The sequence below is a fragment of the Dendrobates tinctorius genome, unplaced genomic scaffold, assembly GCF_039654945.1.
Source record: "Dendrobates tinctorius isolate UK_male_01 unplaced genomic scaffold, ASM3965494v1 ptg000165l, whole genome shotgun sequence".
NCBI classification, from domain to species: Eukaryota; Metazoa; Chordata; class Amphibia; order Anura; family Dendrobatidae; genus Dendrobates; species Dendrobates tinctorius.
Window position 1 is genome coordinate 18,687,108 of NW_027361832.1, and position 24,245 is coordinate 18,711,352.

General features: G+C 50.3%; 1 protein-coding gene across 2 annotated transcripts in view; it reads right to left on the reverse strand.

Moving 5' to 3' along the window:
* The window catches only part of WWP1 (WW domain containing E3 ubiquitin protein ligase 1), a 110,185-nt gene extending 88,069 nt beyond the window's left edge, over positions 1–22,116 (reverse strand). For both annotated transcript variants that reach the window (XM_073550547.1, XM_073550546.1), the window contains exon 1: positions 21,972–22,116. The gene's annotated coding sequence lies outside the window, so the exon portion shown is untranslated. The remainder of the gene's footprint in view (positions 1–21,971) is intronic.
* Positions 22,117–24,245: the final 2,129 nt, after the last annotated feature.

The window sequence follows — 24,245 nt, forward strand, 5'->3', positions numbered from 1 at the left end:
AACTGGGGGCGGAGGAGAGGTGCCGCTCTTTTGTCTGTAGGTTCCTGTCCTTGATGGGCGGACCCCCTCTCTCCGTGGTGCTGTCATGGGTGAGGGAGAAATAAGAAGAGAACTGTTCACTTTCAAGCAGTGACAGGTCTCCTTTAAGTTTCAACTGTGTAGCTATTAAAGGTCTCGTGCTGGAGACCCCTTTTCACAGTCTGCACGAAGAATCCCTTGGATCAGGTTCCACTCCATCAACTGTACATCATTACGTGATAAGAGTTTCCCAACAGGCCGACCATAAAATGTATCTCAAAGTAGCCAAGACTGCAGATCTCCTGCAGCCTGACCAGAGCCGGTCATCTGTGGTTCAGTTGTTCTTCACGGCGGTCACATAATGGATTTTGGAGTAAGAGAATTGCATCTTGGTGTTAGGACATGGGCAGAGAGTCTGATTCCAGCCGCCGTGCATAATCTGTTCTGTATAAAACAAGTGTGAGTAGCCAAGAGTGCGGCCCTGACGTAGCACCAGATGCATCCCAACATCACAGATCGGCATATTACAGTAACAGGAGGACATCAGCTCTGTCACATCACAGATACAGCGCAGCCCGGTCATGGTCACTGCTTCCATTACCCCGCTAGCTTGCATTGCACTTACTACTACTCCCCCCCCCAAAAGTAAAAACAGACAGGTCTTTTAGAAAATGTTAATGTTTACTATAATCTTCTACATTGCATTGTCCCTCTGTTATTCCTCCTGGAAATGTATTGCTGTTACCAGTTGCTGTCTCTATACAGTACAAACACTGTCCAGTGCCAGAATGTATAGGGAAGGGCTCCTTTCAATAAGGGGAAAGATCACAAGCAAGTGTCAATTCATTTACCAATTTCCAGAGGTTATAACTGAGGAACAGCACAATTCATTGATAAAGAATAAATGTGTCTGGGCAGGTGGCAGATCCTCAATAATACTGAATTGTGAGTTACCACATTGGGGGTGACCGATACTATGGGGAAATGTGGCCCAAAGATCCTCGTGTGTGTAAGTCTTATGATCACATGTGAAACCCAGGGCAGCAGCTAGCTTGTCTCGCAGTGTATGGCCATTTCAGCGTTTTTCCTGGCACTACACATCAGACGTCCGCTCTCCTTTCAGCTATGGAGGAGCCTAGAACATACGGCCCATCTCTGGGAATACAATAACTGGGAACATGGCCCAACCAATTCTTACGGACAAAACAAACATCCTTAAAAAAAATAAATAAATAAATAAAAAAAATAATAGGAAGAACACAGATCCCGGGAGGTTCTGGCAGAAGAATGTATGTGAAAAAGACCCCAATTGGTGCAGGGATGCACTGAAAATAACCTACACTAGGGGGCGCTCAGGGCAGACTGAAGCTGCTCGTGGTCACATATTCACTGCCACTTCTATGGCTTCTGCTACCGACTAATGAATGGCCAGCCATGTCTTCACTCTGGATAATTATGGTGGACCAAAAAGGAAGAGTCCCCTGCATGATATCCATACACAGCATTAAGGCACAAGGTAAGGGGTCGTCTGCATGAGATCAAGGACTTCACAACACAGAAGACTTTGCACAAGGAGAAATGGTTTGTAGGCTTTATCCTTCAAGGTCCAGGATAGACCCAAAGTGGATCTGTTTTTAAAAGGATCCAAAGTAATCAGGTAGATCTGACTTATAACTGGGCCAGTTGTGGTTTCAGTATTTGATGGCAGGACTAACAAATCCATCCAAATATCAATATCTTTGGCGATACGAGAAAAATGTCAGCAAAGCCTAGAGCTTTTAAGACCTTTCATTCCAAAACTGTGGACATTAATATGCTGTTGGCCACTCGCTTTATCAGGCGAGACTTGCCCAAGATGCAACATCAGCCACTAATGGTGGACGAGGCGGTCTGGCTCAAAGATTTCAATTCATTCCAAAAGGTGTGTGAAGGGGTCCGGAGGTCAGGACTGTGCAGCCATGCGAGTTCCTCCACATCAAGCTCATCACACCAGGTTTGCTTGGTCCTTACTTGGGTCCAGTAATGCTGGGAAAGCGCCTTCACCAAGACCAAGCAGTATTCTGACTGCTGAATCTAAAACAGACCTCCTGAACCCGAAGAATGTGTCCACCATTGCAACCAATTTTTGCTTTCATGACAAAAATGAAAAATAAAAAGCAGCTTTCCAAATAGTCCTTAGAAAACCTCCTTCCATTTCATGGATGCAGCTCCTAAGCAAAATTTTCATCTATACATGCCCAATGTCGATCGCCGGTTGCAGAGCAACTCCTTTTAAAGGGACTTTTCTTGGCCCCATAGAGAAAAAAAGCAAACACCTAGAGGCAGGTAGTCTACCCGGTGCTGATGTCTGCCGGCTCAGTCACTCAGCAATCCTGCCGCTTCCCACTGACGTCGTACGTTGACAAAGCAGCTTCTTCTCTTCCTCTTTGCTCTGTTGATGGGACATCTATGCCAATGTCACGTTGATTAACAGCAGACTCTTTGCCGTCTAACTGAGGGGCGCCGGGTGAAGTTATGAACGATCCGATGGATCCCCAACAATCACTAAAATCTGGCACCCATATCTCCCTAAGGGGCGGCTGTGCACACTCGTTCACTGCGCCATTTATTCTCTAAGACAGTAGAACACTGCCCTCGGCTTATTCTGGGACCATCATAGAGAACGAACAGAGCTGTGGTTGATCACACGCACTGCCACTCCAATCTAACAGAGGTAAAAATGCCCCCATCAGGCGATCGGCAGGCTCAAAACAATCTGTTAGTTATCAATCATACTATGGATAGAGGATAACTTTTCACCAGACAGCCCCTTTAAGGGATGACACGTTCTCACAAGGCGCCATTACCTAGCAAGATGGAAATATCTGTTAAATAAATTACATTTTGTCATCTTGTGTGGTCATCAGAGGGAGGATGGGAAATGGGCTTTGTGGGACTGTTTTGTATTTTGCAGCAGTTTTATAGCATCATAAAACCGTGATTTACCCCCCCCCCCCAAAAAAAAAAAAAAAAAAAAAAGCCACCTAGTCTTTTACACAGTAGGGAAATGTCACTGGATGAAGAGCTAAACTGTAAATGACTGGCTGACATCCAGGACTGTGTGTGGGTATGTGGTTCTCTCATAAGAAAATCTCTATTCTCCATGAGACCATGGATCATAACAATCCATCGAAAATGAAAACAATAGGAGAGGGGGCCTGGGCCTCAGACATGGGATTGGGGGTTATCTTGGACCAGGATATTCTGGTATAGGTTTTTGCGGGCTTACGCGTGCAACAGATTAAGTGCAACAGGATAAAGTGTTTTGCAGTTAGACAATGCAGTTGGACAGGGCAGGAGACAGGTAAGGTGCATAAGTTTTTCATGCACGCTTGCTTCTTGGTCAGTCGTACTACATATGCATTGATCATATCAACCTGCTGCTTATTTGTCTTCACTTCTGCTTTTTAACAACTCGCCTGCCCTTTTACACATTCTGTGCACTCTCTGCATATCCACCCCTCCCTTTTCCCCTCTCCCATGTTTAACTCTGAGGCTCTATTGACATTTCTTTCCCACACCAAACCATCCAAAGCCTCCATGCAGCACTCAAAACGTTCATACAAATCATCCCACCACCTGCTTTTTCTGTTTTTTCTCCTTTTAATAGTTGCAGGTGACATCTCCCCCAACCCTGGGCCTCCCTCCACCAGCATACATTACTCTCCTCCAGCTGCATATAGAAACCCTGCTAATCTTATTAACATTCCGTGCATGCCTTCTCCTCTCACTTTCCAAAGTGCTCTCTGGAATGCACGGTCTGTGTGTAACAAACTGACTTACATTCACGATCTTTTTCTCTCTAATTCCCTTAACCTTCTGGCTATTACAGAAACCTGGATCCAGCATTCAGACACCACCGCTGCTGCCTCTCTCTCGTTTGGTGGGCTGAAATTTTCACATACCCCCAGACCTGAGAACAGACAGGGTGGAGGTGTTGGTTTGCTGCTTTCATCACAATGTGCTTTCCAGGTCATCCCCCCGGTTCCATCACTTACATTTCCTTCCTTTGAAGTCCACGCCGTCAGACTCTTTAAGCCCTTCTCCTTACGAGTGGCGGTCGTTTATCGCCCTCCAGGCTCCTCCCGCCAGTTTTTAGACCACTTCGCCACCTGGCTTACTCACTTTCTGTCCTGTGACATCCCCACCCTCATCATGGGAGACTTTAACATCCCCATCAATGATCCGCTCTCCCAGTCTGCCTCTCATCTTCTTTCTCTAACTTCTTCATTCGGCCTCTCACAGTTTACTAATTCTCCTACACATGAGGACGGGAATACTCTGGACCTGGTTTTCTCCCGTCCCGGCTCGCTGCACGACTTTACTAATTCACCTCTCCTGCTCTCGGACCACAACCTTCTTTCCTTCTCTGTCAAGAATTGTCTCCTCACCCGGGACACCCCCACTTACCACACTTATCGGAATACACGTACCATTAATACCCAACAGCTTAGGGACAATCTCCACACATCTTTAGCCCCCATCTCCACCCTCTCCTGTCCAGACATAGCATTGTCACACTTCAATAATACACTGAAGAATGCCCTAGATGAAGCAGCACCTTCTATACGCAGAAAAACCCGACACAGACAAAGGCAGCCCTGGCACACAACGCAAACACGCTCTCTTCAGCGATGCTCGAGGTGTGCAGAGCGGCAGTGGAGAAAATCTCTCTTAGCAGAAGACTTCATCCACTATAAGTTCATGCTCAAAACCTATAACTCTGCCCTTCATCTGGCCAAACAATCCTACTTCACCACCCTCATCACCTCACTATCCAACAACCCAAGACGACTTTTTGAAACCTTAAACTCCCTCCTGAAACCTAAAGTACAGGCCCCCATCACCAACCTCAGCGGTGAGGATCTGGCCACTTATTTCCTAGAAAAAATCAACCACATCCATCAGGATATCTCAGCCCAATCTCCTCAGTGCCTGGATCCCCTTCCCTGCCGCACCTCAAGCTCACTAGACATCTTTGAGCCTGTTTCAGAAGAAGAAGTTTCTAAGCTCCTCGCTTCTGCTCGGCCTACAACCTGCAACAGTGACCCTATTCCTTCACAGCTCCTGCAGTCTCTCTCACCAGTGGTCACCACTCACCTGACTAAAATATTTAACCTCTCTCTTTCTTCAGGTATATTTCCCTCCTCATTTAAACATGCCATCATAACCCCTTTACTTAAAAAGCCATCCCTGGACCAGAACTGCACTGCTAACTACAGACCTGTCTCTAACCTTCCCTTCATCTCTAAACTCCTGGAACGCCTGGTCCACTCCCGTCTAATCCGCTATCTCTCAGATAACTCTCTTCTTGACCCCTTACAATCTGGTTTCCGCTCGTTACACTCTACTGAAACTGCCCTCACTAAAGTCTCTAATGATTTAATAACAGCTAAATCGAAAGGTCATTGCTCCCTGCTGATTCTCCTGGATCTCTCTGCCGCATTTGACACTGTGGATCACCAGCTCCTCCTCACTATGCTCCGCTCTATAGGCCTCAAGGACACAGCCCTCTCCTGGTTCTCCTCCTACCTCTCTGACCGCTCCTTCACTGTATCTTTTTCCGGCTCCTCTTCCTCTTCTCGTCCCCTTACTATCGGGGTCCCGCAGGGCTCAGTCCTAGGCCCCCTCCTCTTCTCTTTATACACTGCCCCTATTGGACAAACAATCAGCAGATTTGGGTTCCAGTATCATCTCTATGCTGATGACACCCAATTATACACTTCTTCCCCTGACATCACCCCTACCCTAATTCAAAATACCAAGGATTGTCTGTCTGCTGTCTCTAGCATCATGTCCTCCCTCTATCTGAAACTAAATCTCTCTAAAACTGAACTTCTTGTGTTTCTCCCCTCTACTAACCTCACTCTACCTAACATCGAAATAACCCTGGAGGGTTCAACCATAACTCCCAAGCAGCATGCCCGCTGTCTTGGGGTCATATTCGACACTGAACTTTCCTTTACTCCGTACATCCGATCACTCAGTCGCTCTTGTCACCTGCATCTTAAAAACATCTCCAGAATCCGACCTTTTCTCACCTTTGAAACTGCTAAGACTCTTACTGTCGCTCTTATTCATTCTCGTCTGGACTACTGCAACTCTCTTCTGATCGGTCTCCCTCTTACCAAACTTTCTCCTCTCCAATCCATCTTGAATGCGGCAGCCAGGGTCATATTTCTGTCCAGCCGCTTCACCGATGCCTCCATCTTGTGCCAGTCATTACACTGGCTACCTATTCGCTACAGGGTCCAGTATAAACTCATCTCTCTCACCCATAAAGCTCTCCACTGTTCTGCACCGCCTTATATCTCCTCTCTCATCTCTGTCTATCGCCCTACACGTGCCCTCCGTTCTACAAATGACCTAAGACTAACATCCCCCGTAATCCGAACCTCGCACCTCCGTCTCCAAGACTTCTCTCGTGCTGCTCCAGCTCTCTGGAATGCACTTCCCCAGACAATCAGACTGATACCTAGCCCTGACCTATTCAAGCGCGCTTTGAAAACCCATCTCTTCAAACAAGCCTACCACATCAACTACTCAGCAAGCTAACTTTGCCCTGTTCCCTACTTCCAAATATTATTCTGAATCTGCACCCTACTATTCATCTGTCTCCACACCCTTCATGCACATAACTGCACTTGATACTTGTCTATTGCACTTAAACACACGGGCTGATGACCGGATCATGCAGCTTTATATGAAAATCCCTATTATAATTGCCAGACCTGAATTAACAAGCATTTCTCACCTACTGTGTCCCCCCATTTCCTTGTAGATTGTAAGCTTGCGAGCAGGGACCTCACTCCTAATGTCATTGTTTGAATTGTCTTAACTTGTATTGAATTTATTGTCTGTACCCCCGCTTAATTGTAAAGTGCTGCGGAATATGTTGGCGCTATATAAATAAAAATTATTATTATTATTATTATTGTTTTGAAGAGGTTAAAATCTGTGAACATGCCCTGCCGATAAGCTAATAAGGTGGGTTAAATCATTTTTGTTCAACTGCAGACTGATCAAATGGGGGAGATTTCGACTGCAGGCAGTTGTCTTCAAGCCACAGCTCTGACTGACGTCACCCCAGGAGGCAGTTTTTCCATGTAACTAAGCCTCCAGATACAGTGAGTAATACTGGGACCAAAGGAAAAACTACTAAAAAATAAAAAACACAAAACAATACAAAACAACTACTGATTATACCATCCGAAACTACCAGTGTAGCTGTCCCACTCACCTGGTACCGTACTTGTCTCACTACATATAATTAGAGATCCTGTCCCAAAATCTAATCATTAGTATGAATTTGCAAAATTAAAACAAACACTAGAAGCTAAAACAAAATAAAAGTTTTATACATTTTACTGCAAAAAAAAAAAAAAAAGCCTCCTTTTCTTGAGCGTTTTGTAATCCTGAAGCATCTTTTTAGATGATTTTTAAAAAGCGTTGTAGATTTTTTTTTTCCCCACCTGCATTTTTTGGGTGTTTAAGCGTTATTACTGACTCTTAAAATTAATAAATCAAACAAGAAGTTGTTAGCACTTTTTCCAGGTAAAAACACCGCCAAAATGCTCAAAAAGAAGCTTGGGTGTCTAATGGACATTTTATTTTTAGCCTTCCTATTGACTTGTATTGTAAAGCATTGAGCGTCTTCCTAGTGGAAAAAGCCTGAAGAAGGTACAGATTACCTCCTCTAAAAATGAAACAATTCTTTCTAAAGTTTTGTTAACACTTTTTCTAGCATTTTGGATGAGCGGATGCGCTTTTAAAACGTCGGAAAAAGATGCAATTTGAACCTGCCCTAAAAGTTTCACTGGGAAATGGTTGCTGACGAGAACCTGGGCTGAAGCCCTTACTCAGGTCAATAGAAGCTGAGCTGCAGTCTCGGCAGCGCCACTACACAGTGCGCAGTGTTATTACGGCTCATTCATCGTTTACAATCATCCACCCCCTAAGCCGAGACAGTTGGACAGGGCTAGTGCCACCCACCAATCTGATACCGATGACCTATGGATAGGAGGAGTAGCCTATGGATAAGCCTCCAATATCATATGCCCGGTCATTAATTACTTCTATCTGTTCTAGGAACTCCTCTAGGGAATCTACAGGTTTTACGTTTAAAGGCATTTCAGAATGTATTCTACATTTTCACTGTAGTTTCTCCATACACCAGTCCTGCTGACACTTTTGTACCTTTTTCCAGGATGCATTTTGAAGAATCAAACATCGCAAGGCAACTCAAAGGTCAGAATAACCTTGCAAAGTGCATCCGGTAGAAGGGAGTAAACAGGGATGAGCGCTAGTACAAAAAGGTGGGACAAAAAAAAAAAAAAATTGTAGACCTTAGGTGGTAGAATTAGGGACTGTCAACGAAATCAACAAAAAGACCGTGAGAAGTTCAGTAGGACATTTCCAAGTCTGCCGAGTCCCGGGGTTGGTCCAAGTCTAGTTTACCAAACAACTACAACAGAAGAGCAAAAGAGGATTGTTTGAGGCACCCGACCTGTACGACAGGACACCCTACTGACATCAAATGGTGGACACTCAGGGACTAATGACAACAGGGTATGCAGGAAGCACGTAAAACACACACAAAAAAGCCATAGAGAAATGAAAAAAAAAAAAAAATCTGCCAATTGCCTTCAGTTATTCTTCAACTCTAGCCCTGCAGATTAGCTGCAAGTACAGGAGCATGGCCCAGATCCTAAAACACAGAAGACATCTCCTGATTCTAGTAAGAGACAAAAAAGGATCAAAGAAAGACAATATGAGGAAGAGGTTTTTAGTTTTTGCACATTGTGTGCTTAAATGTTTCTTTAAGACAAGGAAAAAAAATATGATGTAACAAGCACCACAACTGCGTGTGCGCATGATTTTGGTTTCCCATTTTAAAAACATATTTACTCCCCTCTGGCGCCATTTCAGCGATGTTGGCACTGTCTTTCCCGGCGATCGCGTACCAATCGTCACGTGAACCCTGCGACCAGCCAGCAGCAGCTTCTCTCTCTCCCAGGAGCGTCGCTCTCTCTCTTCCTCCGGATGCAAGCGATTTGTCTGAAGGCAAGGAAAGAGAAGCAGCCGCTGATTGGCAGCAGCGTTCACGTGAAGTCACTATTATGCCATCACCAGGAGAGACCGGGTATAAGTGATATTTTAAAAGGGGGAAACACACAGATTGAGAAGGGGACGTCCCGATTAGTGGACAATTTAACAGTATACAAGAAAATTAGAAACTTTATAATATTTTTTATCAGCGAAATCAGTTTTTCCCACCAGGACTGATCAATAAAGGCCCTTTTACATTTAGCGATGCACCAGCGATCCAACCAGCGATCCGACCCGGTCAGGATCGCTGGTGCATCGCTAAATGATCGCTAGTGAGCCTTCACACAGAAAGATCTCACAGCGATGCAGCAGGGACGCAGCGCACGATACTTACCATTCACACACAGCGATCCTGCGTCCTCCCGCCCGCCTCCACGCGTCGCTGGACGTCACAGCAGGAAGCGCCCGACGAGAAATGGAGCCGGACAATCTCGCGCGATCAGCGATGGACAGCGGGGGAGCCGGTTGCTGGTAAGTATCACACATAGCGATATCGCTAGCGATATCGCTATAACGTCACAAAACCAGTGACGTTTTAGCGATATTGCTAGCGATATCGCTTAGTGTAAAACCCCCTTAACTCTCAAAATGCTCAATTCCCAAGTAACATCTGCATTCTTTGTAAACAGAATCTCCCATTATAGAGATAGGAGATGGCAGCCGGTGCTGATAAGATTCTATGCATTGGGGGGGGGGGGGGGGGGGGGAGGAGCTCGGCCTCTTTATCTTCCCATCCCTCCGTCTCCCCTTTACATAGAATCTTATCAGCACTAACAGCCGTCTCTGGTCTCAGTAATGGGACTGAATGCAGATTTTTCTTGGGAATTGACAATTTTGAGAATGAATGATCAGTCCTAGTGGAGAAAGACACATTTCTCTGTTAAGATCTGTTACAAAGTTGCTTATTTTCACAAGTGCTAATGATTTATATAACAAAAGTCAAAAGGATGGCTACACTTCATTTTCTCCCATGATGAATTCTCCCATGTAAATCTCGGCTCTCCTCCCCTGTATGGTGGGTATGCTCCCAGTGTGTACTGACCCCATGCTATAAGGGCAGCCATTTCGCACATGCTGGGCATCCGCACACTTTTTCCCACCACTGTAATGGAAAGCTTAGTCTATCAATGCAGAGGAGTACTACAATGCATGGACGACTCACAACTTATGCGTATACAGTGACATACTGGACGCTGGAGGCTTCCCTCAGAGATGCACCTCACGTCAGGGATGACTCCGGACCAAAAACGCAATGTGAGCAGAGACTTAACTGGCCAGCTATGACATCTGCAGCAAACGATCTGCATATAATTACTGTCAGTCTCCACTTGATCACAGCCCGGGTAATGACACCATTACATGGTTTGGCCAGATTCCCAGTCTTGGTCATTGATAATTAGCAATCCAAGATAACGAATATAGCGGAAACCGCATTTACTTGGTTCAAACATTTTGGATGCCAATCCATTCTGTAATGTAACTCCAAGTCTGCGGCTTTAATCTGATGACTATAATTATCATTTTTATAGGTCAACAGATGCTGCCAAACATAGGGTCGATCAAAAATCAGCGAAGGAAGTGACGAGCGTTGTTATCAACTAAGGTGGCAAAGCCAAGTGTGACTTGTAACCAAAAGGTTCTGATGTCTGGTGACAGAACGTGGCACGTTACATGGAGAGCCGATTTGCATACTTATTTTCCCCCAGAGACCATGGTTCGTAGCCTCACAAGGAGAACCTGCACAAAGTGAGTCTATAAGGTCCTAGGAAAAGGATTCCTATATCTATTGCCCCCCGAGCCTAAGGAAAGCTGTACCAAGACTTCACCCCTAACTTTCTAAACTGCAGATCGTTTGCGTTAAAGGCTTGAAGTATTTCTCTTCTTAGTGTGGTTCTCTTATACCGGATTGGTGGGGGCCGCCTAATCACGAGTGCCCATTAATTGGATAGAGACAAAAGTGTCCTTCTGGCCTCGGCCGGAACACATCAGTATAACACTAAGAATAAAGTAAAAAAATAGCACAACAATCATCATTGGACAAAATAGATCTACTTCACACACTCGCAACCAGTAAAAATAACATTCAGCGAGGAACCTATGGGTGATGAAAACTGGTGCATGGGATCTGTCCCCGGTCTCCACCGGACGCATAGGTCAGGAGCTTTCACGTGAAAGCTTGTGGGTGATGGACGTGTCACAGTCCTTGAGTTCAGCTTCTCTGGAGATGACGGCAAAACAAACTCCATGGAGCCCTGGAAAGTCTCCTCACCTTGTTAGCCAAGCATATGTTCACACAGGCTTATTTTCCCCCACGGATTTTGGTAGAGAACAGGGAATTGCACTGAAAAAAACAGCTACAAAAACTGCATCTTTTTATATGGTTGCGATTTTTCCCAACCTGTTTTCTACATTGCTGCAATTAGTGACTTGTCACTTATTGAAACAGTTGCTGGGAATATTATAACCTTTAAAAAAAAACAAAAAAAACCTTAGGCAGGTAGTGGCACGCACCTTATTTACACGGCTGCTGACAAAATCTCCGCTGCAGACCACCCGCAAGCAAAAATGCTGCAGGGAAATTTAAGGCGATGAGTGCCGCTGTGAAAATGGTTCTGAATATTCTTTGTAGCCCCGGCATGAGATTTCTGTAAAAACGTAGCTAACTTGCCATCAGAGAAATCCAAACTTTTCCCATGGGTACAAGCTCCATGTTGCTGCAGCAGATACGACGTGGATTTATTCCATGTGCATGCGACCTTAAACCCCCAAGTCATCTGACAGAGGCAGCCGGTAGGACATCACACAGGCGGATAACCACACTGACTTTATCTCCTAATACGACGCTAGTACGGCTCCTCCGTTACCTTACCAGGTCAGCGCCAGTTCACACACATTTTACCCATCCGGCTGTATGGGCTTTGTGACATTCCAAGGTGCAGATTCACCCGGAGAGGCGACATTGCTTTCTAGCACTGCTGAAATATGCATAGCTTTCTAGCAACATCCCAGGCGCCAATCATCCGTCTCCAGAACGGCCGCTCGTCGCCGATACAGTGGGGCTGCACGTTCAATTCGCCATTTAATTAACTTTCCTACATTTCTCTTAGGAACCATTTCCTAGAAATCTATTGCAGAAAATGATTTCATACGTCTTAGGAATGAAACTGACTACATTGCTGACAGATCACCATTAGTGAGCGAAAAGAAGGTGCAGGAACTACAACTCCCAGCGCGCCCTGAGCGCTGCAAAGACTGGGGCTTTGTTTCTTTATCTTGTCCAATTTATTAGACAAACATGAATTAGACCTCTCTTACAATCATCTGGGGCCGCGCATGTCGTCTCGCCACTCCTCAGTTCTTTTTTTGCCTTCACTCGAACTTCAGTAATCGGAGGACTGGCTGCTAAGGACGTGCTGCTGTCTGACAGACCGGCTGCTAGGGACATGCTGCCCCCCTCTCTAGAAGCAGCCTGCTCACCTAAAACTTCACAGGGTAGAAGCAGAGACGGGTCTAATAACAGGAACACACCGAATAGCCTTTTACTCTTCATCCTTTATTCCATGAGCGACAGACATCAGGGCAAGGGGCTGACAAAACTTAAGCAGGCACAAACAAGATGTATATCAGACAAACCTGCCTGTTTCAGGTGGACAGGCCGACTGTTGTGCTAGGGCTTCGCAGACAGTCGTATAGTGAGAGGACTAGGAGGGTGCTGTCACATGTTCTTGCCCACATTCAGTTTCCCCGTCTGTTTTTGCATAAGAACCTCTACAAGACTGGCTTTGGGTGCAGGCGCCAACGGCGCCACTGACTCAACGTGCGTTCTGTCGTGCACCATTCTTGGGCATATGCCTCCTGAAGGCAGAACCCCAGATGTAGTAGACGGTCCACGTGTCCGACTCCAGTAGGTGTACACGCCAGAAAAAGATGCACGCCAGAGCGCACTTTCACTATGTCCGAATCCAGTTTGGCGTGGGGAGAATTCACATGTGAGCCCCAACGGGGCCACTGAACGTGGGAGGGCACGTATATAGTTATAGAGATGAGCCAACAGAACTGGTTATGAATTATCCAAGCTTTTTGGATTTCAATTGACACAACTTCAGAAGAACGGCATGGTGGTCACCACTTATTTAGTTTCTGTTGAGGACCTGGAAGGGGATTTAAAAAAAAAACAAACCACTCACGTGTCCTGGAACTGCAGCTCTCCGGCCGATCCCTCCAGCCTTTGGATCTGTCCCCGCTAACTAGGCCTCAGGCAGTCATCTGATTGACATCAATATCGCGAGTCCGTGTCCCATGTGATGCCTAGTCAGTGCCAGAAGGTCCAAAGACCGGAGAGAGGGGAGGACTGGTTGTAGAACTGCAGGAGCACAACAGGTGAGGACCGGGGCTAAGACAGAGGAGTAGAAGATTTTAGCGTTTAACCCCTTCTCTTCCCTCCACTTCTTATGCTTATCGTCTGGAGAGACCTCAGAGCATAAACGCCCTCTCAGGACTCGAGCAGTTTAGATTTGGACTGAATTTATCGTGCACTTTCAATTCAGGCAAACCTGTCCGAAAAAAAAATGTGGGGAGATTCACTTTTCTCTATTGGACATGTTGGACTGCAACGACCCAAGCACTCTTATCATCCTACTGAGAACATCTGCATGCTCAGTTGGACTGAGCAGTTGTGTGGGGAGGTCGGGGGAGAAAGCGATGTGAGACCTCTATAGGCGTTATATGGTGAACTTACATCCAATGTGGAGTGCAACAATACGTAATATTACTATCTAATAGCCACACAATGTAAAAAAAACCCTCATCTATCAGTGACGTCGCGGGTGCGCACAGGGTAACGTTCTCCTACAAGTATAAGCTTATGGCGTTCTGGATTTGGGTGACCCCCCAGAGGCTGGCAGCTGCTCCTTGCCAGGCAGTCTCATAGGGTATGACCTGCTTTACAAATGAAAAAGGAGCAGACGCCAACAGATAAGATCTGACAGTAATATGACAATGACTGACTGCGCTCAGCGTGCCAAGATGTGACGGGTATACAGTATATTCCCAATAATATAAGAGGCCAAGATAACATGGTGTCAAATGCACAAATTAAGGATGGGTGCACAATAGGCATCTTGACCTTTATCCCTTAAAGAATAACTATCATTAAAACATTACCTATTGTTTAAATCAGGTTTTTGTGTTATATACATTAAAAAAAAAAAATTGCCATTTTTCCATGTCACAATATGTCTTAAAGTAAATAAGTATAGAAGTCTTGCAATTTTGACACTGACCACTAGGGATTTTTTTTTAGGCACTAACCTCTTGTTTCAGGAAACATCACATGTATATTAGCCACATTGGACAGGCCCTGAATATCTTTTGTATGAAAGCATCTAATGAGCGTGTGAAGGGAGAGAGAGCAGCGTCGTCAGGGGACATCACCTATTGTGACTGGCGGATCCTGTGTTACCAGCTGTATACAGAGGTGTTACCTGACATTGTAATCTGATAATATGGAGCCTTGCTGAAAACACTTTCTAAAAAGAAAGTATGACTCTAAAAAAGTCCCAGTGGATTAAAATAAAAACAAAAAAAAACAAAAAAAAAAAAAAGGAAAAAGGTTTAAACACTTATGAAAAACACAAAAACTTGATTTAAACAATAGATGATTTTCTTATGAGAGCTTCCCTTTAAAGGAAATCTGTCAGCATGTTTTTGCTATGTAATCTGAAGACAGCATGAGGTAGGGGTTAAATCACAGATTTTAGCAATGTTTCTCTTATCAAGCTCAGTGGTTTTCTTCCTTGCTATGATTGTTTTAGAAACAGGAGCTTATCATTGTCCGACACCCCCCACTTACTGTGATAGGTAGCTCACTGTCTATGGACACTGTACATTCAGTGCCTGGGTGTGGGCTGGATTAGCTTCCTCAGCTCTGCTTCACTGCTACATCTAAAAACTCGGAGAACGGCTGCACCAAGTAACCTTCTCTTTGCCTACATCAGGCTGCTCTCAGATGATGTCGCAAAATTCTGCTGACAGATTCCTTATACGTACAGTCCATTTCAGGCCTTGGAGACAGAGCAATTTTAATTTTTTTTTTTTTTCACTCCTTAACGGCCGCGGACACGCATTAAAACGGCAGCCACTAAGCGGCCTTACTCCCTCATCGCCGTTTTAAAATGGTGATCGGGAATAAGGGTATACCGCCCCTCAAAGTCTGAAAATCTCCGAGGTTTCAGCTACTGGGGGCAGGCGAGACCCCGGAGAACACGATCAGGTCTGGATTTTCCTGTCATCGATCACGTGATCGCCGTTATTCAATCATCAGTAAATCATGCCCCACAGTGTCATTTCCATAGCCAGATTAATTTGTTTATTTTTACATTTTTTATTTCTTTCATTCTTGCCGTTATTTAATAATATATATATATATATATCGCTACTCGAATTTGCATCGGGTGCTTGGGTACGCACAGAGTATCCCATAGATATTAGGCTAGCGTCAGCCAACCATATGATGTGTATGGGAGGCCTCTTGATTGAACATATGTCGGGTGGGGGTCACGCAGGGAAGATTAACAGATGACAGAGCTGCCTGGCAGTGGCCATATCCTCTCTCCCCCATTGAATGCACAGGAACGCTCGGCCCTGTTTATGTGCACAGGGCAGTCGGGAGTGATGAACACTGTCCGATGGCCACCTGTAGCGTACGGCTAGCTTAAAGTCAAGTTCACATCTGCGTCGGAGTTTTGCTCACAGTTTCTGTCATAATCGATAGAAAGACTAATGGAGCATGCAACAACAGACACCATGACTGACCCCAAAAGACCCCATTATAGATAAACGGGGTCTGCTGGATGCCAATGGAGCCCATCATGAGACAGATTGGGCATTATGTCAACTCCGCTTACCACACGTGTGCAGTACTATGCAAAAGTTTTAGGCCAGAGTGGAGTAAAAGCGTTAACAGTTTTTGATCAATTACAAAATACACAGTGAACGAACAAAGGGGAAGTCTAAATAAAAATCATAGACTGCCCTTTGCTTCAGAACAAAATCAATTTTTCTAGGTACACCAGCAAAGTATGGGTAACTAATAATACCAAACAGGCAAGAATGATCATCATTGTCATATGTGGCTTGAAACAGTTATTAACTGGAACAGAAAACATTGCATAGGTGGATTTTAACTGTAGGAGAACCAGCCAAACTACAAATGTGAAGTTGTGGAAGACCGTTTTCATGTCACAGGTCTTGGCAACAAGACACAAGGTAGTTACAGCGCATTACCAAGGTTTCCTTCAGGCAAATGTTTCAAAGCAGATCTGGGTTTCAAGACCTGCTGTATGTACAAGCAATTTTGGCAAAGCACCAAAAGAAATGGCAAAGCTAAGGACCGTAGACACAATGGTCGACCGGGAAAACTTTGTATAGCAGATCAAAGACACATCTTGCTTACTTCCCTTCAAAATCAGATGTCCAGCGGAGCCACCAACTCAGAACTCTGAGCACGCAGTTGGACTTCCTATACCCGTCTACAGGTCGGAGACATCTGCCCAGAAGTGGTCTTCATGGAAACATTGTGGCATAAATAAAAGTCTTCAACAACAAAACAAGGCCAAGAGACTCAACTATGCACAGAAACATAGGAACTCGGGTGCAGAAAAAGAAAGGCAGTAGGTGCTCTGGACTGAGGAGTCAAAACGAGAAATATTTGGCTGTAGTTTGGTTGTCACTGGACAGCGGTACAATAATGAGTGCCTGCAGGCAACATTAAAGGATGGTGAAGGGTCCTGCAAGTTTGGATCTGCATTTCAGCAAATGGGGTTGGGGATTTGATCAAGATTAATGGTGTCCTCATTGATGAGAAATACAGGGAGCCACTCATCCTTTAGCGTGGCATCTGATTGGCTCCAAGTTTATTCTGTAGGAGGACGAAGACCCCTAACATAGAGCCAATGTCATCAAGAAATATCTTCTGCGTAAGGATGAACAGGAAGTCCTGGAAGCGATGATGTGGCCCTCAGAGAGTCCTGATCTCAACATCGAGCCTGGGATTATCATGAGACAGAAGGATTAGCCCAAGTAACAGCCACAGAAGACTTGTGGTTAAGTTCTCAAAGCTCCCTGTCAAGTTCAAGTACAAGTGTACCTAGGTGAACTGCTTATATTCTGTAGGCAAGAGGGCGTCACCAAATATTGATTGGATTTAGATTTCCCTTTACATTTGGCTGATAAACTAATAACATTTCTATTTTTGGAAGCTTTCTTACTCTGCAGCATTTTTTCTACGCTTTTCGCAAACTTCTGCGCAGACCTGTACGTCTGACAGTGATAAAATAGGAGCAAGAAACATTTTGTAAAGATCGATGTTAAAGTTACTCTTAGTGCAAGAAAGTGAGAAAGCTTCAGAGGAAGCCTGAAAGAAAGAAAGTGCAAGTATCAGACAGGTGAGCCGATCACACCGATCCACGAGAGACGAGCCAGGAAACACATCAGCAATCCCCGTGACCTGGCACAGACTGAAACCCATCACAAGTCCCACATGACGGCCCCCCAGACCCAGCATACTGAGCTACACCAGGTCAGGAGACAAGAGGCCGCACAGATACAGAGCGATGTGTAGGACTTGTCAGGGGCCCCGCGTCCTGGCACACAACATTGCTTTGTCTGCGGCAGACAGTCCAGTGAGACAACCAGACCGAGAGAAGGGGGGCACACAAAATCCCAGAGTCTACAAGGAGGGGCGGACAAGCTGCAAACTCTGGAGGTTAGCAAAAAGGGGAGATCAAAGAAGCACACAACCCAGAGAGGGCTGCAAAGGGCCAGACACAATGGGCCACAGACCCCGCAGACACACAAGGACCCCACAGCTTGGACATTACTGGCCCATGTGTTCTCCCACAGATAGTGCCAGGGACCAGACAGAATGGCAGCACCTAATGGGTATGTGGCAGCTGGAGGTCAGGGCACTGACTGTCCATGGCCAAAGGACAGACCCCGATGTATCTGTAAGGCTGCCCCCATCTGAGGGACCACCTGCTACTTATCAGAGACAAAGACTCCCCTACAGAATCACACACTTTAGCCACAGAAGTGACGCTCGGGGGACGGGAAAGGTTGGGTTCTGCCATTCAGTGAGTGTCACCATCACTTCTCTTCTAGCGACTGGTGAGCCCTGGGCAGCTCCTCGGGGTAAGAATGGGTGAGGAGGTGGGCACAGGACACAAGCACCTGTGACACAGGCAGAGGACAAGGGTCAGGAGGCATGGCTGACTTTTGGAATCAGGCTGCGTCGCTGCCAGTGGGCAAAGGGCCAGGCAGTAAAAATAAGAAAGACGGTCGGCACGTGTCATGGAGGCTGCACAGGTGGTGGGCACGGGTCTGAGGGGCTGCACAGGCAGCAGAATTGGTTCAAGGGGGCCAGGCAGGCAGCGTTCACCGGCCAGGGGGCCATACACCACAGAGGCGGCGCGCACCGGTCAGGTGGGAGCGCCACACACCACAGAGGCGGCGCGCACCGGCCAGGGGGGAGCGCCACACACCACAGAGGCGGAAAGCACCGGCCAGGGGGGAGCGCCACACACCACAGAGGCGGAAAGCACCGGCCAGGGGGGAGCGCCACACACCACAGAGGCGGAAAGCAACGGCCAGGGGGGAGCGCCACACACCACAGAGGCGGCACTCACAGGCCAGGTGGGAGCGCCACAGACCACAGAGGCGGCGCACACCGGCCAGGGGGGAGCGCCACACAACAAAGAGGCGGCGTGCACATTCCAGGGGGTCATGCAGGTGGCACGCACCAATCAGGGGACCACTGAGGCGGCGCGCACAGGCCAGGGGGGCCACAGAGGCGGCACACGCACAGGCCAGGGGGGCCACACACCACAGAGGCGGCGTGCACATTCCAGGGGATCATGCAGGTGGCGCGCACCGGTCAGGGGGGGGCCACAGAGGCGGCGCGCACCGGTCAGGGGGGGGCCACAGAGGCGGCGCGCACCGGTCAGGGGGGGGCCACAGAGGCGGCGCGCACCGGTCAGGGGGGGGCCACAGAGGCGGCGCGCACCGGTCAGGGGGGGCCACAGAGGCGGCGCGCACCGGTCAGGGGGGGGCCACAGAGGCGGCGCGCACCGGTCAGGGGGGGGCCACAGAGGCGGCGCGCACCGGTCAGGGGGGGCCACAGAGGCGGCGCGCACCGGTCAGGGGGGGGCCACAGAGGCGGCGCGCACCGGTCAGGGGGGGGCCACAGAGGCGGCGCACACCGGCCAGGGGGGAGCGCCACACAACAAAGAGGCGGCGTGCACATTCCAGGGGGTCATGCAGGTGGCACGCACCAATCAGGGGACCACTGAGGCGGCGCGCACAGGCCAGGGGGGCCACAGAGGCGGCACACGCACAGGCCAGGGGGGCCACACACCACAGAGGCGGCGTGCACATTCCAGGGGATCATGCAGGTGGCGCGCACCGGTCAGGGGGGGGCCACAGAGGCGGCGCGCACCGGTCAGGGGGGGGCCACAGAGGCGGCGCGCACCGGTCAGGGGGGGGCCACAGAGGCGGCGCGCACCGGTCAGGGGGGGGCCACAGAGGCGGCGCGCACCGGTCAGGGGGGGGCCACAGAGGCGGCGCGCACCGGTCAGGGGGGGCCACAGAGGCGGCGCGCACCGGTCAGGGGGGGGCCACAGAGGCGGCGCGCACCGGTCAGGGGGGGGCCACAGAGGCGGCGCGCACCGGTCAGGGGGGGGGCCACAGAGGCGGCGCGCACCGGTCAGGGGGGGGCCACAGAGGCGGCGCGCACCGGTCAGGGGGGGGGCCACAGAGGCGGCGCGCACCGGTCAGGGGGGGGCCACAGAGGCGGCGCGCACCGGTCAGGGGGGGGCCACAGAGGCGGCGCGCACCGGTCAGGGGGGGGCCACAGAGGCGGCGCGCACCGGTCAGGGGGGGGCCACAGAGGCGGCGCGCACCGGTCAGGGGGGGGCCACAGAGGCGGCACACGCACAGGCCAGGGGGGGCCACAGAGGCAGCGCACACTTGTCAGGGGGCCACACAACACAGAGGCGGCATGCACATTCCAGGGGGTCATGCAGGTGGTGCGCACCGGTCAGGGGGGGCCACAAAGGCGGCACGCAAAGGTCAGGGGGGCCACAGAGGCGGCGCGCACCGCTCGGGGGGGGGGGGGGGGGGGGGGGAGACCACAGAGGCGGCGCGCACCGCTCGGGGGGGGGGGGGGGGGGGGGAGACCACAGAGGCGGCGCGCACCGCTCGGGGGGGGGGGGGGGGGGGAGACCACAGAGGCGGCGCGCACCGCTCGGGGGGGGGGGGGGAGACCACAGAGGCGGCGCGCACTGCTCGGGGGGGGGGGGACCACAGAGGCGGCGCGCACCGCTCGGGGGGGGGGGGGGAGACCACAGAGGCGGCGCGCACCGCTCGGGGGGGGGGGGGAGACCACAGAGGCGGCGCGCACCGCTCGGGGGGGACCACAGAGGCGGCGCGCACCGCTCGGGGGGGGGGACCACAGAGGCGGCGCGCACCGCTCGGGGGGGACCACAGAGGCGGCGCGCACCGCTCGGGGGGGACCACAGAGGCGGCGCGCACCGCTCGGGGGGGGGACCACAGAGGCGGCGCGCACCGCTCGGGGGGGGGGGGGACCACAGAGGCGGCGCGCACCGCTCGGGGGGGGGGGGACCACAGAGGCGGCGCGCACCGGTCAGGGGGGGGGGCCACAGAGGCGGCGCGCACCGGTCAGGGGGGGGCCACAGAGGCGGCGCGCACCGGTCAGGGGGGGGCCACAGAGGCGGCGCGCACCGGTCAGGGGGGGGCCACAGAGGCGGCACACGCACAGGCCAGGGGGGGGCCACAGAGGCGGCACACGCACAGGCCAGGGGGGGCCACAGAGGCAGCGCACACTTGTCAGGGGGCCACACAACACAGAGGCGGCATGCACATTCCAGGGGGTCATGCAGGTGGTGCGCACCGGTCAGGGGGGGCCACAGAGGCGGCACGCAAAGGTCAGGGGGGCCACAGAGGCGGCGCGCACCGCTCGGGGGGGGGGGGGGGGGGGGGGAGACCACAGAGGCGGCGCGCACCGCTCGGGGGGGGGGGGGGGAGACCACAGAGGCGGCGCGCACCGCTCGGGGGGGGGGGGACCACAGAGGCGGCGCGCACCGGTCAGGGGACCACAGAGGCGGCGCGCACCGGTCAGGGGACCACAGAGGCGGCGCGCACCGGTCAGGGGACCACAGAGGCGGCGCGCACCGGTCAGGGGACCACAGAGGCGGCGCGCACCGGTCAGGGGACCACAGAGGCGGCGCGCACCGGTCAGGGGACCACAGAGGCGGCGCGCACCGGTCAGGGGACCACAGAGGCGGCGCGCACCGGTCAGGGGACCACAGAGGCGGCGCGCACCGGTCAGGGGACCACAGAGGCGGCGCGCACCGCTCGGGGGGGGGGACCACAGAGGCGGCGCGCACCGCTCGGGGGGGGGGACCACAGAGGCGGCGCGCACCGCTCGGGGGGGGGGGGACCACAGAGGCGGCGCGCACCGGTCAGGGGACCACAGAGGCGGCGCGCACCGGTCAGGGGACTACAGAGGCGGCGCGCACCGGTCAGGGGGGCCACCCAGGTCAAAGGGTGGTGTAAGACTGCTCAGGCCATAATGGGGCCCTGGGTGTTACTGGGGGTATAAGCAGTGTATGTAGAAGAGCTCCACAAAGGGTGTAAGACTCCTGAGGGGGGAGACACACACAAAGATGGATGAGGCGCGGGCGAGACGCCGCACGGCCGGTCACTAGGCACCTGTGCATTACGTCACATACCGGGAAGGTGTCCCGTCCTCGGCCTCCCCCAGCCGGGCCGTCCTTCGCTTCTCCCCGCTGCCGTCCGCCTCACACTCCCTCACCCAGCACCTCTGCGGCCATCACAGAGCCCCGCCCCTGACACATGTCACCGGGACCGTCCCCCTCGTCACCTTCCTGCTGTCCTATGAGACCGTCAGTTACTGGAGGGGCGGGGTTAGAGGTAGTGACGTCACGGGCTGGTCGGTCGCCGTGCTATCCGGTCAATCTCTCTACGTTACTTTCCGTACGCAGTAATCATGGCGGCCGGCATGACCCGCTCATCCCTGTGCTTGGCCCCTCTGCCCGCCATGTACGGAATGTGGCTATGTCATCAGCTTTATGGTGACGTTGGAAAATCCAACAACTTTTCCATGTTCTGATTCCCATCACAAATCTCTGTTCTCAAGATAGGAGAGATTTGTAAATTTGTTTACTGCGTGTTGCCTGGGTAACCGACCACCCCTGCGCTAACAGTAGTGGCCTGCCTGGTAGAAGAGGACCACAGCGCTTACCAGCTACTTTTTCTAGAGCTTGTAAGTGCTGCTCTGAAGCTGGCAGGATCGGGTCCCGGACAGATCATTGACATCGATTAACCCCTTCACTCCCAGCCTGTTTTCACCTTTCTGACCGGGCCAATGTTTACAATTCTGTCCACTGTCCCTTTAGGAGGTAATAACTCTGGAACGCTTCCATGGATCCCGGTGATTCCGACATTGTTTTCTCGTGACATATTGTACTTCATGTTAGTGGTAAAATTCATTCAATATGACTTGTGTTTATTTGTGACAAAAAACAGAAGTTTGGTGAAAATTTGAAAATTTCCAAACTTTTAATTTTTATGCTCTTAAAATCAGAGTCCTATAACACAAAACAGGTAATACATAACATTTCCCACATGGCTGCTTTACATCAGCACAATTTTTTTTTGTTAGGAGGTCAGAGGGGTTAAGGCTGTGTGCACACGTCAGACTTTGTATGCTAAAGTATTGCGCCTCTCTTTATATTGATGATCTATCATAGGATGTGTAATTATTAATATGAACATGGTGGGGGCGCGACAGCTGCACCCGTGCTGTTCAGCTATTCTCAGTGTCAAATGTTAGCGTTTGTAGAACAGCACAGCGCCATCCTCTGTGTAGTGGCCGCTGCCTGGTAAGGCAGATCACTCCTTACACAATGCTAATGAAAACTGCCGCTCACTGGGAGTGACGGATATCGGACCTCCACTAATCTACTAAAAAAAGCTGTGACACTATCTGTTACATTGAATGTGACAAAAATGTGCGCAGTTTTTTTTTCTTTTATATATAGAAATGTTTGGGTTTTTTTAGAACTTTATTTTAATATCATATTTAATGTTTTTAAAATAAAGAGTAGTCCAGGTCTCAAGAATAGAGAAGACCAAAACAACAAGGATTGCCTTGTTCCCAAAAACAGTGGTTTTTAGACTAGAAAATTCATATTTCAGGAGTGTGAGAGGTCTTTTTTTTTTTTTTAGCAGGAATCTGTTCACCTGGTTTTTGCTGCCTGAACAGAGAGTAGCATAATGTAGAGACAGAGACCCTGACTCCAGTGTGGTGTCACTTACTTGGCTGTTGGTTGTAATTTTGATGAAAGGATTGGTAAGCCTGCTGCCATGTCAGAGGCGTATCTAGGCTTTCAGGCACCTGGGGCAAGAATTTGTTTCGGCACCCCCCCCCCAGCACATATGCGACTTGCACACTTAGCCATGTGCCCACGAGCTGCTCTCCCTATTGCTCTCAATGTTCAGTAAAAAACTGAGAGAAGCAGGAAGAGAAGCTCGTTGTCACAGGACCATAACTATGAAAATCACATGAGTGAAGTGTCCGTGTGATGACTACTGGAACCTGCAGAGCTGAGTCCTGACATTGCAGCTTCTGAATTCTCACAACGAATGCACTGCACACTTTTACGATTCTCCTTTGCCGACAGGCCCGGATTGGCAATATAACCAACCGGGCATTTTCCCGCTGGGCCGCTGTCACGTGGGCCGCGGGCGGCAGCGCCGATCATCTGGCCGCTTGCCAGCTGCTGCGGCCACTGTTGCTCCTGCCGCTGGCCCTCTGCGGGCACGGCGGTGAGAGTTTCCAAGTTCCTCCCGCACTGCAGGGAGATAAGCCGCCACGCACCCCATCCTCGCCTTAGCATGAGACGACTCCCCCCCCCCCAGCCACTCACAGTGTCGCACTCGCTTGCCTGCTCGCTCTGTTCACAGGACCTGTGATGAAGTCA